The sequence below is a fragment of the Antechinus flavipes genome, chromosome 3, assembly GCF_016432865.1.
Source record: "Antechinus flavipes isolate AdamAnt ecotype Samford, QLD, Australia chromosome 3, AdamAnt_v2, whole genome shotgun sequence".
Taxonomy (NCBI): Eukaryota; Metazoa; Chordata; class Mammalia; order Dasyuromorphia; family Dasyuridae; genus Antechinus; species Antechinus flavipes.
In genome coordinates this window covers 434,178,587-434,191,161 of record NC_067400.1, presented here as the reverse complement: position 1 = coordinate 434,191,161, position 12,575 = coordinate 434,178,587, and positions in this window count along the sequence as shown.

Sequence of the window (12,575 nt, the reverse complement as noted above, 5' to 3'; positions counted from 1 at the left end):
TACTTCACTAGTTGACTTGTATTTTTTAACTAGTACCACATGGAAAAACCTGAAAATTTCAATATCTCCAAGATTGTATCATAATTTAATGCTTGGTAATATGATACATGTGAGATATGGATGGACATTTAATTTCTACAGTTTTGAAAATTAAATTGGAGAAATGAAACTGAAATTAGAAAACTGAAATCCACAAGGACATCAAAGAATAATTAAGAATGGAGGTTATCTTCTCCCAAAAGAATGTAAGCTCCTTGGAGACAGGGACTGACTTTTATAATCAGAGCTGGTGGCCTGAGATTTGAAAAGAATCTTTTGTTCTTTGACCTTAGCCTTCCTCTGTTACCTTCTCCGCTTTAGAATGTAAGCTTCTTGGGAGCAGGAACTGACTTTTGTAATCAGGGGTGGATATCATGTTATATAACTTCTGTAACATCCATTAAATGGGAAACCAGGGGAAAAGGACTTGTGTTTCAGGATGGGAAATAAAATACTGCCTTTGGAGTTTCAAAAGTATGTATGTCTATTCATCTAGGCACCCATTCTTTCAAGAATGTAAAATAAATCTTTCCTGCATTCATCAGTGAGTCAGTGAAGTATTTGGTAAAATATTTTGTTTCTTACAAATGGGGGCTCATCTAGGAACCAGACATTATAAGTTCAGGGTGGTCCATATCAAAGCATGAGGAAACCATTCCAGTTGATTTCAATGGCCTCCGAGCTTGACTCCAGTATCCCCCTCTAATAGATGGTTCAAGATCCCAGGACCATGTTGGTCAGTAAGACCAGTGATGAATCCAGAAATCAGGAAGGAAGCTAGAATAGGTTCTGCAGTGACTAGGCAATTCTGTGGACAGACCAAGGGTAAGAATGCTGACTATATAATATTGCTTTTGGTGGCTTGGGGCCATTTTATGGGGGCTTAGGTATCTGGTAAGATAGGGAGTTTAATGATGCCAAGAAGTGGGAACCTGAAACTTACTTCTCATATAGACCTGGAAGAGAGGGGATATCAGGAAATCTGGAGTTGAGTAAATATTAGTGATTTGGGATCACTGGAATGTGAAGATTTCCATGTTGGAGTACAGGAAGAGTCTACACAAGAGATATTTATAAGAAATTCTAGTAAAGAAGCAGTAATGAAAAGAGGTTCCAGAAGAGAAGAGGTTCTTCTCCAGGAAATAGAAAGGAACAACTTTGTACTAGACAGAAAGAAAAGGAATTTAAAAGCAGTTTGTGTTTGTTTGTGAGTGTGAGTCTATGCTTTGTCTGTTATGTTTCTTAGTGTGCTGAATTACAAAGGAAAAGATCTGGCCATTTTAGGATTTAAAAGTACTTCTTTTGTATCTCCATTTTAAGTCTGTTTGCATATCAAGCATATTGATGCAAACTAACCTGAATTTTTCTTTTGCTTTCAAGCTTTTTTCCCTAGAGGGGCCTGGAAATGACCTGGGCCACTGCATGTGTACTTATATCTAGTCTAGCTTTTCCAAAGAATAGTAGGCACACCAAAAACTCTACTCCATGCTCTGAAGTCAATCTTAGTTTCTCTCTAAATGATTATGTCCCCTAACCCCTCCCCCCAAAGTCCCAAAACTCTTCTCAGGGGACTCTGGATTCTGCAAAAAGCTATAGTCTTTCTCCATGTGGCTTGAGGAAATCTAGGGAAATCCACTTTACATTTGGTAAGGAGGAGATAGAAACCAATACCATTTTGCTTCCAAGGCTCTCATAGTTTACTACTATTTCAAAGATTTCAGGGAGTCTAAAAGAATGAAGATTTTGAGGGGGAAAAGGAGTTTTCTCCCAACAATGTGACCTAAATTATTGTGTATTTAAATTTAAATGGTATATGATAGAATTGGTTTCAACTGATACATTTGGGAATACGATTTTAGAAATATGTGTGCATTAATATTTAAGTATTGCTACTAGAAATTTATTTGTATTTGATTTTATTTTAAGTTAAAAATGGTTATTAAAACAAAGTTCTCTGGTAACTTTCTTAAAGAGGTCATATATTTGTATCTCCTAATTAGATAAAATATATTTAATGTACTAAGTTGCTTTCTAGGCTGTATATTCAGCAATTTGTAAATATTATATTAGCTATGCTTTGAAATTTTGTCAGCTCTGCTGGATATATGGTATAAATTTTGTGAAATTTGGTCTGAAGTTATTTAGATATTATCTATATTCTGAATCTTAAGAATTGTCTTGTTTATTCCCTAAAGCAAAAGGGAAACTTATTTAAGGGAAAAGGAAGGAAAGCCACATTGATTCTCTCTGAGGTTCCAAAGCTGCAACATGTGAGGACAGAATAAACTGAACAACTAAATGAAAGTGAGAAGTTTATTTATTTCATCAATCTTCCTAATCCTATTTTATAAATATTTTGTAAATGTAAGTTAGGAATTAGATATTTCCACCTTTGCTAGAAAATTAAGAGGAAATTACAGCTAAGACTTTTTGACTATTACTTATGAAAATTCTAAGATTGTTAACAAAGTTATTTGGAGTTAATGTCATCATGCTATACCTAAAATTGGTAATTACCATGTGTGGAATGAGGGGAGCCCCAAAACTTTCTCTTTCTCTCTCTCTCTGACTTTGGGGGGAATATTAAGCTCTCCCCTGAGAGACTAGCCTCAGGGAATCAAGATAAAGTGGTTTCATTCTGTTATCTGGATGAGACTAATTGAGTTCAGGATCACTCCTACTTAGCCCAAGCTGAAGATCGCTATTTCTATAGACCTCTATTGAGTTGAAAATTAGCTTAGGACCACTTGCAGTAAACTGTCCCAGTCTATCCTAAATCTAGGCCTGGGGCAGTAATCTCTTTCAATTGAAATTTCTGATTGAAAGATTTTGGTCTGATTCCAACTCAAACTGCTCCCAGCCCCGACCTAGAGCAGCTTCAGCTTCTAGCTACGGTTTCAATTATAAAAGGGTGCAACTGGGCTCAATCCTTGGTAGCAGAGGCTCTCAAAGCAGGAATCATGCCAGGCTAAGGGATCTTCCTTGGCATAGCTAGCTGCAAGGGACTCTCTGCCTGCTGAAAGACATTCTCTTTCAGCATTACTCCCCTTTATCTCTCTCTCTCTCTCTCTCTATTTCCCTAACAAGACCTTATTTACTTTCTCTGCTAAAGGATTTCTCTGCTAGAAACTCTCTCTCTCTCTGCCAGGACTCCTCTGCTAAATCTTTACTTTTCTGTCAAGACCTGCCACTAAGGGTTTATAAATTCATTTATGAAGGATCTATGCCATCAGAAGGGGGTTCCCATAACTCCCTGTCCTGTGAAGAATGAAGTTGAAAGCCTTATCAGTTAGCTTTCAAGTATGAGGGTGTACAGCACCCTTTTTTCCCCCTTCACAGAGAGGGGGACATATCAGATAACCCATGGAAGTGGATAGTTGGGGTGGGCCACAGCAAGCTCAGCCCCCTTCTCTGGGCTCTCTATCAACTTCCTTTAATTTCTAAGCTTGCCAATTTTCCTTAAATTATCAGTATAGGCACATTATCAGCCCTGAAAAAAGAGGTTGTTTGGGATATACAGTTCCCAAACAAAGAATGTATTTGCTAAGAATCTATAAGTTTGTTTATTATATAGAAATGTTTTCTAATGATTGATTCTTGCCCAGGATGCGTTTAAACTAAAGAAGAAAAGAAAAGAAAATATATTAAACAAAATCTCCTAGATGCATGAGTCTTGATAAACTTGCATTACTTATTGCAACTTCATGAGAGTAAAAATGTTGTTTCTAGCCCTAAGCTATGATTAATAAAATTTGCTATTAGTGATAAAATCTCTTGAAACTGTAACTGATATTCTTTTGAGTTTTGAATCTGGATATGATTGTCTGAAAGTCATGTATGTACACTCAGGCTGAAGCCTGAAAGACCTGTCTTTATGCCATTATAATCAAGTCCCTGCTTTTTCCTTTTATAGCAAATTTCTATGATTAGAGCAAGTGGTAAATAGAAGCCATAAGCACAATACAAGTCTGTAAGATCTTGCTGTTTTCAATCTGAAAATGCATAGTCATTATATCCTAAATATTGGTAAATGAATATTTGGCCTAGTCATCTGCCTGTTACTAGATATGTATATCTGTATGAAATTAGATCCCTGTTGATACACTATCTCAGGACTATAATTGTGAAAATTAAATTGGGCAAATTAAACATAAGTTAGAAAACTGAAACAAGGGCATAAAGGAATAATCAAGAGTGTAGGTTATTTCCCCTCAAATGAATGTAAACTAGTAGGGGGCAGAGACTGACTTTTGTAATCAGGGGTGGTGATCCGAGATTTAAAAAGCATCTTTTGTTCTTTGCCCTTAGCCCTCTACCGTGAGCTTTCTCCTTTTAGAATATAAATTCCTTGGGAGCAGGGACTGGTTATGTAATAAGGGGTGGAGATTCCTGCGTAACTTCTGTAACATCCAATTAATGGAGAATCAGGGGAGGGACTTGTGCTTCAGGATAGGAAATAAAATACTGCCTTTGGAGTTTCAAAAGTGTTTCTACTCACCTAAGCACTCATTCTTGCAACAATGTAAAATAAATTTTTCCTGCATTCATCAGTGAGTGGAGTTCTTGGTAAGATATTTTGTTTCTTATACTACATAAAAAAAGTCACAAAATAACATCTGAAAATTCATGGGGTAAAATTTATTTTTTGAACATGAATTGGCAAGCACTTAAAGTCACATTTGCTCAGTTGATTTTGAATGCTGAACTGTATAAAAAGGATCATAAGAAGTCATAGAATCTAGTACTATAAGTGACCTTAGAGATTTACTAGCCTAATCCCCTTCTTTTTTATGATGAGAAGATGAGACTCTGAGAAGTAAAATTGTTGAGGTTGGGAAGGATGGGACCCCAGACTAGTGTTGTGAGGTGTCGCAAAAGGATTTGCAGGCTTGAACTCATCTCCTACTCAGGGGCAAAGTTTATTGAAAGTAATTATGACACCATTACAAAGCAGACTGAATTGTAAGGGAATTCAGTAGAGAAACAGAAGCAAGGAGATACATTTATCCAGCTTCAATCATAGATATACTGATTCTGTGGCTCAAGGGTAGGGCTAAGGAGTAGTCACTGAAATTTGGTTCTCACTGACCAACAGATTATCATATTATCTCAGGAGTTTGGTCTGTGGGACTATCCTGAGGCTAGAAGCTATCTGGCAGTCAGCTGTCAGTTTCTGAATTCAGTAGTCTCCAGAATCAGACAGATTGTCAGAAAAATAGCAATTCTAAGTTGGGTGAGGGGTGGGGGGACAAAAGCCAGAGGACTTTGAAATCAGATTGATCGCCAAACAGAAGCCCCAAGGTCAGGCAATCCAAAAACCACTGCTATATTTCCCTAGAAACTACACCATATCAAAATGACTTATTTTAGGTCACACATCCGGTATCAGAGCCACATTCTGTACCAGAGAAGGGAGATGATAAATCTCTGTGTCTGGGGAAAGGAGATTTCTTTCTGGTATCCTTTCCCATACTATAGTGACGAGATGTAGAGTGGTCTAGATTCCTGGTGGTCTAGAGGTTAGTGGCTATAATAGAGTTATTAAGAATCCCCATTAAATCAGCCACAGGTTCTAGGAGTGAAAGAATTCACTCATTCCCGAATATTATTTGTAAAATGAAAGTTTATTGTTAGATAGAAATCAGTTTAACTAGAGACTGACTTCTACAGTGGCAGATCTCTGGAAAATGGAGTTTTGCACTGAGAATGCAGCTCTCAATGGACAGAAAGTCCTGGCAGCTGAGTGAATCACCAAGGTCCATCTGCAAAGACTTCAGTTGATGGAAGCTCATTATATTGGTTGATTTGGTAGGGATTGGGAAGCCCAAGCAGATCAGAACTAGTGGAGGCTGGGCAACCCACGCAAGTCAGAATGGGGGCTCAGGCAAGCCCGGATCGCCTATTGGAATTCAAAGGGATGCTTTTTTTTTTTTTTAATAATAGCTTTTTATTTACAAGTTTTATGCATGGGTAATTTTACAGCATTGACAATTGCCAACCCTTTATTCCAATTTTTCCTTTCTTCCCCTCCCGCCTCTCCCCTCCGCCCCAGATGGCAGGATGACTAGTAGATGTTAAATATATTAAAGTATAAATTAAATACAAAATAAGTATATATGACCGAACTGTTATTTTGCTGTACAAAAAGAATCGGACTCTGAAATATCGTACAATCAGCCTGTGAAGGAAATCCAAAATGTGGGCAGGCAAAAATATAGGGATTGAGAATTCAATATAATGGTTCTTAGTCATCTTCCAGAGTTCTTTCACTGAGTATAGCTGGTTCAATTCGTTACTGCTCTATTGGAACTGATTTGGTTCATCTCATTGCTGATGGCCAAGTCCATCAGAATTGATCATCATATAGTATTATTGTTGCAGTATATCATGATCTCCTGGCCCTGCTCATTTCACTTAGCATCAGTTCGTGTAAGTCTCTCCAGGCCAAAGGGATGCTTTTGACCAGGATTTGTAATTGAATCAAAGGCTCTGGCATTCAGAAAAGACAACTTTTTTGGGGAGGATATGCCTCAGCCTGGAGGGGCTGAGAATCTGAAAGGAATCACAGATCAATAGGAAATACAGTTTCTTAAAGGGACCACCTGCTTCAATAGTAATAAAAATGTGATGGGTGGTTGCTGGTGTGGGAATCCGGAAAATATATGTCATATATTGTGATAGGAAGATGGTGCCTGCTGACTAAGTTTTTTCAAATTTTGACAAGCCATTGGTAAATGGCTGATCTTTGTTATTCCTGATTAGTGATAAATAAAGGGGCTGTATCTGGAGATGTGATATTAGCTTCAATTGTAATTTGACCATTTTACTAATTATCTCATAAATTTTCAGGAACTGGGCAGGAGTGTTATTGTATTGTTGTCCCAATCTTTTTCTGAACTCCACCAGAATCATATCCCTTATTCTTCTAATTCATTTTCTCTATTAGCTATTCTTTTTATTGTCAGCTACTTGTTGCCTCCATTTTTTTTTTTTTTTTGGTAGCAAGAAACAAATTCCTTGAATTAAATTTACATTTTTTTTAATCATACAGGAGAAAGGTTAAATGATATGACTTGTTGTGGTGACAGTTCCCAATAAAAATTGTTAGCAACTCTGCCTCTTCTTGGGGCATGGCATGTATAAGCAAGTCCTGCCAGAAATGACTAAGAATGATGCAGACTTGAATGCCACACAAGGACAGAAAGGACTCTGTGTAGACTCGTCTATGAAGGAACATAGTTCAGGGCAATTTGGCATCGTTCACTTTGTAATCTATGATCTAGTTGAATTGTTCCTTAAAGAGAGATCTGTGAGTTATCTCTAGACTTTAAAAAAAGAGACAGGTCACTCTCTGATAGTAAGTTAGGAGCCTAGGAAGGCACATTAATTTTATCAGGTCAAGGCAATAAAAATGCAGTTCAATAAACATTTATTACCCTATTGTATGCAGAGGCCTATGAAAGACCCCTAGTTATATAAAACATGGCTTAGGAGTTGCTCTCAAATATTGTAATAGGAACCATATTGTATTAATAGAAGTAGCCAAATGTTACCTTAATGGCTTTGAAAAAAATCTAATGAACTTCACTAGAATCTAAACTTTAAGAAGAGACTTGAAAAGAATTTAGCCTTCCCCATCCCATAAAAATATATATTTTGGAACAAGGGACAATAACCATTTTTAAAGCTTTGGGGGGGGGGTTGTAAATTAATATTTAACTCTTGCTTTCATTTATAAGAGTAAAAAGAATCCCTTCAAGATGGACTAATATCTTTATTCTCTAAATGTTGAAAACAGAATCATAAAATTGAATTTATATTATATTTATATTATAAAATAGAATTTTAAATTAGAAGGTGGAGGGAGAGAAAGAGAGAGAGAGAGAGAGAGAGAAGAGAGAGAGAGAGAGAGAGAGAGAGAGAGAGAGAAGAAGAAGAAGAGAAGAAGAAGAAGAAGAGAAAATTGGAAGACACCTCAAAGATCATGTAGCCGAGATCTTACCCTAATGAAGAATTCTGCCCACAACATATGGTTAGGTGGTAAATTAACTTCATTTAGTTGTCTTAGGTAATGGGTTGGTTATTACTTCACAGGGCACACCATCACATTTTTGGACAATTCCCATTGTAAGGAAATATTTTCTTTAAGTTGAGCTTAAATCTGTTTCTGCACAATTTCTATCCTTGCTCTTATTTGTGTGGTGTAGGTCCAAACAAAATAAATCTAATACTTCTTCCATATGATAACCTTTTAAATATGTGAAGATGGTAGAGAGGGACCTAGGCTGGCCATGCTTCATTCATTCCTCTTCCAGATCTGCTTTTGACTTTCTACCTTTCCCCTCATTAATTAACTTCCCTCATCCTGAATTTTATCTTGGTACTTGGGGCATCTCAGCCTCTGCTAAACTGGCTGCCTTTTTCCACTGATGAGTTCATGTAGCTGTCTCCATTTTGGTGTTGATTCAATGAAGCCAATTCTTTATTATCCTCCTGGTTGTGCTTCTAATTCTCTAGATATTGATATCATGATCCCACGGAAATACCTTCCCTTTCCTTCTCTTTTTAGCTCCCTCTTGTGTTTTGTCTTCCCCTATTAGAATGTAAGCTAATTTTAGGGCAGGACCTGTCTCATTTTACTTGTATTCAAATTTTGAGTTCTTCGCACACTACCTGGCACAGAGTAAGCATTTCATGAATGCTTGTTGCCTTGCCTATCACACTCTTTGTTCTTATTGTTAACCTTGATGAATATCAAAAAATCATAATTAAAAATGTCTGTGAATATTCTTTACTAACTTAAGGAATAGTCTGGAGACTAAGAAAAAGAAAAAAGAAAAAAAAAAAGTGAAGAAAGGGAAAGATGAGAAGACACTCTCCCTTAATAGGAAAACAAAAAACCAGAATGCCTGAGATTTTGTACAGTGTTTAAATAGTTAAAAGATGGTGCTTTGCACACTTAAACCCTGAATAACTTTAAAATTGCATGACTACTATGAGCTTCAGTTGGCTCATCTGTAAAATTAAAGGTTTGGTGTAGATTTATGCTCATGTGATCTACCAATAGTGATCTCAGTGATACACAGGGACAGGTGGTCTAGTGGATATTCACATTAATCTTAGGTACTTTTGGATTATAGACATAAAACTAACTGTTGCTAAAAGGATACTGGAATCAGGAGACCTGGGTTCTATGGTATGCCAGAAATTATTTAACAACTGGCTCTCTAGGGGGAAAATATACAAATAATATATGAGTTTAACCTACATTATTTCCATTTCCTCTATTACTTTCTTAAATCTAGACAATCAAGGAAATGATAAATCAAATCTTAATTTGTGGTATTTGTCAATTTACAATTGCTTACACATAAATTTAACAATCAACTTTCTGAAACTATTAGTACAACTGGTATTGATTGCTCTAGCAAGCTATCAGAACCCAGGCATCTTAACTGTTCTTTTTTTTTTTTTTTTTTTTTAATCATGTACTACTTTGGTAGACTGGTGAAGTCCATAGATCCTTTTTTTAACATCATGGTTTTAAATGCATAAAATACATAGGATTACAAAGGAAATTAGTTATTAACATACAATTATCAAAATTCATTTTAAAAATTAGATATGGAACAGCTAGTTGGCACAGTGGATAGAGCACCAGTCCTGAAGTCAGGAGGACCTGAGCTCAAATCTGACCTCAGATACTTAACGTGTCCTAGCTGTGTGACCCAGGGCAAGTCACTTAACTCCAATTGCCTCAGCAAAAAGAAAGAAAAAAGAAAGAAAAAGAAAAAAGTCTTAGGTCCCGGGTCAAGAATCCCAGTTAGACAAATAATTTCATTACTTTGGGCTTTCTTGATAGAAGAACTAACAGCTAATTTGTTAGTAAAAGTTTCCAAATGTCTAATGTCAGAGAAGGGGGAGATGATGTAAATGAGACCTATTTATAATAGGGGGAAAATTGTCAACAAAGGCCTGCTTTAAATGTATGTGTGTCACACACACACACACAAATACATTCATATATATAATACATATATACATATATTTCAGAATTGGGTCATACATAGGTAATGGGAATTTGGCACTTGCTTAGATCTTTAAATATGGCTTAACCATTTGGAACATGCAAAAAGAACCTACTTCTGCGAGGGTGATTTAAGCCAACAGAGCATCATTGTAGCCTTTTTTTTTTTTTTTTTCAACATTCTTATTTGAAGGTGAATGATGTCTTTATGCCATGTTGTTAGGTAGAAGGGCCCTAGGGCCTTCTTCATCCCTCCCCTACCTATTAGGCCCCATGTAAACTTGAGAAACACTGGATCTTTGGCTTTTTCTTCACTCATTCTTTTTCAGTTTAGGTTGTGTGTGAGGGGGAATCATTCTTCTAGACCCTAGAGCCACAAGGATTCATTAATTTAAGAATTCAGGCCATATGTTGCTGCCACTACTAGTAGCACATCCCGGAGGAGCAAGGATTGGGCATGATTCCAGAACTCAGTGGGATTCTGTGTAGAAAATGAGCTGTACAATGGACCTATTCTCTTTTTTCAAAACAAATTTGGGGGGAAGGGGGAAGTGGAGAAAAGATCTGGTATTATATATCTCTTTTTAAATTTTACTTATTTAATATTTTGTACTTAGTTACATTCAAAACCAATTTTTTACATTTGTTTTTAAGATTTTTGAATTCTAGGTTCTACCCCTTATCCTCACCCATAATTAAGAAATCACATGTGAAATTATGCAAAACAGTTATTATATTTCTAAGAAATTGGGAATGTTTTTGTTTTTTCTTAACACACACAGTGAGGCAATTGGGGTTAAGTGGTTTGCCTAGGGTCATACAGCTAGCAAGTATTAAATGTTTGAGATTAAATTTGAACTCAGGACCTCCTGACCTCAGGGTTATGCGCTATCTGTTGCACCATCAAGCTGTCCCCTTCTTGTAATATTTTTAAAGTAAATATCACTTTGTAAAATATAATCTGATGTCAAGTGGTTAAATAGAACTAGGTACTAATTGCTAGTCTCTTAAACCAGGGGTAACACAGTAGATGTAGCAAAGAAAGTCTCCATCCCTTGAGTACTTCAGAATCCTATGGAGCAGGTGGATGCTGGTAAATATTTAATAATTGCCTACTTCAGGAAAAAAAAAAGTACAAATGACACAGTTTAAATGATAATTAACATTCTCCATCACTTTCCTAAGTCTAAGGAATCAACAAAATGATAAATCAAGCCCTGATTTTTTAGCATTTGCCAATATCCAAAATATAAGTGCTTACAAAGACAATTTAACGATCAGCTACATGAACTGGTGCAGGGAGAGAAATGTAATAGACTTGGCCTAGAGAGAGTGGGGCTTGAGCCAACCTTGGTACACATAATTAGGTAGATAAAGCACTAGGAACTTAGAAATCTTCTTCTATATTATTAGTGCTTCCTTTGGTTTGTAGGAAAAAATTGTTCTGATTTTAGGTACTGGGATTTTTTTTAAAGACCTTTAAGATATTTAAATAAGCAGCAAATTAAGAACAAAGTGCTAGTTCTACATTACAAGAACACTATTTAATTATTAACTTTCTATATAACAGCTATTATTGAAATTCACCTTGCTCAATCCCTCTCTCCTTCCTTCCTTTCTTCCTTTTTTCCTTCTTTCCTTCCCATCTAAATCTTTTAAATATCTAATTCATCCAAAGCATTATATAAGGCAGTGGAAATATAAAGAGAGAACCTAAAGTAGACTCTGCCCTTAAGGAACACATGTTCTTCCGAGAGTGATACAACATTTAAAGAACACTCAATATAGGTAAATTTAGAAGGTAGAACTCATCAAGGAAAGTTAGGGAAACCTTCTTGAAGCAGGAAATGGCTTGGCATATTTATACATTTAAAACAATAAGAAACTTAAATATATGGAAGAAAATTCAGTGCTCATGGCTTTGCCATGCCAGTGTATTAAAGTCACAATGATTCCAAAATCAATTATGCCAATTTATATTGGTATAAATAGCATACCATTCAAATCCTCAAAGGGGGATATTTTAAAGAACTCAATGAAATAATAATAAAATTCATCTGAAGAAACTAAAGAGCTAGAATATCATGAGAAATATTATTTTTAAAATTAGGGATGAAGGAGGAATAGCATTTCCAGACTTCAAATTATATTATAAAGCAGCAAGCTTCAAAAACATTTGGTAATGGTTAAAAGCTAGAGAGGTTGATCATTGAACAGATTGGACAAAGGAGAATCAGACTCAGTGGAACTTGAATAGCCTAATGTTCAATAAACCAGAAAAAAAATTTACTTAAAAAAGAACTTATTTAATTAAAAATTTCTGAGAGAACAAGAAAGCAATTTGGCAGAAACTTAGATCACATCCTATAATAGAATGCATGTATACCATATGCCACAATAGATCCTAAATGGATATATGACTTTAATATTAAATATTCTGACATAAAAAGTCAGAAACAAAACTAGTTCCATGTAGCAAGATAAGATTGAAAAGGGTACATGATTTAGA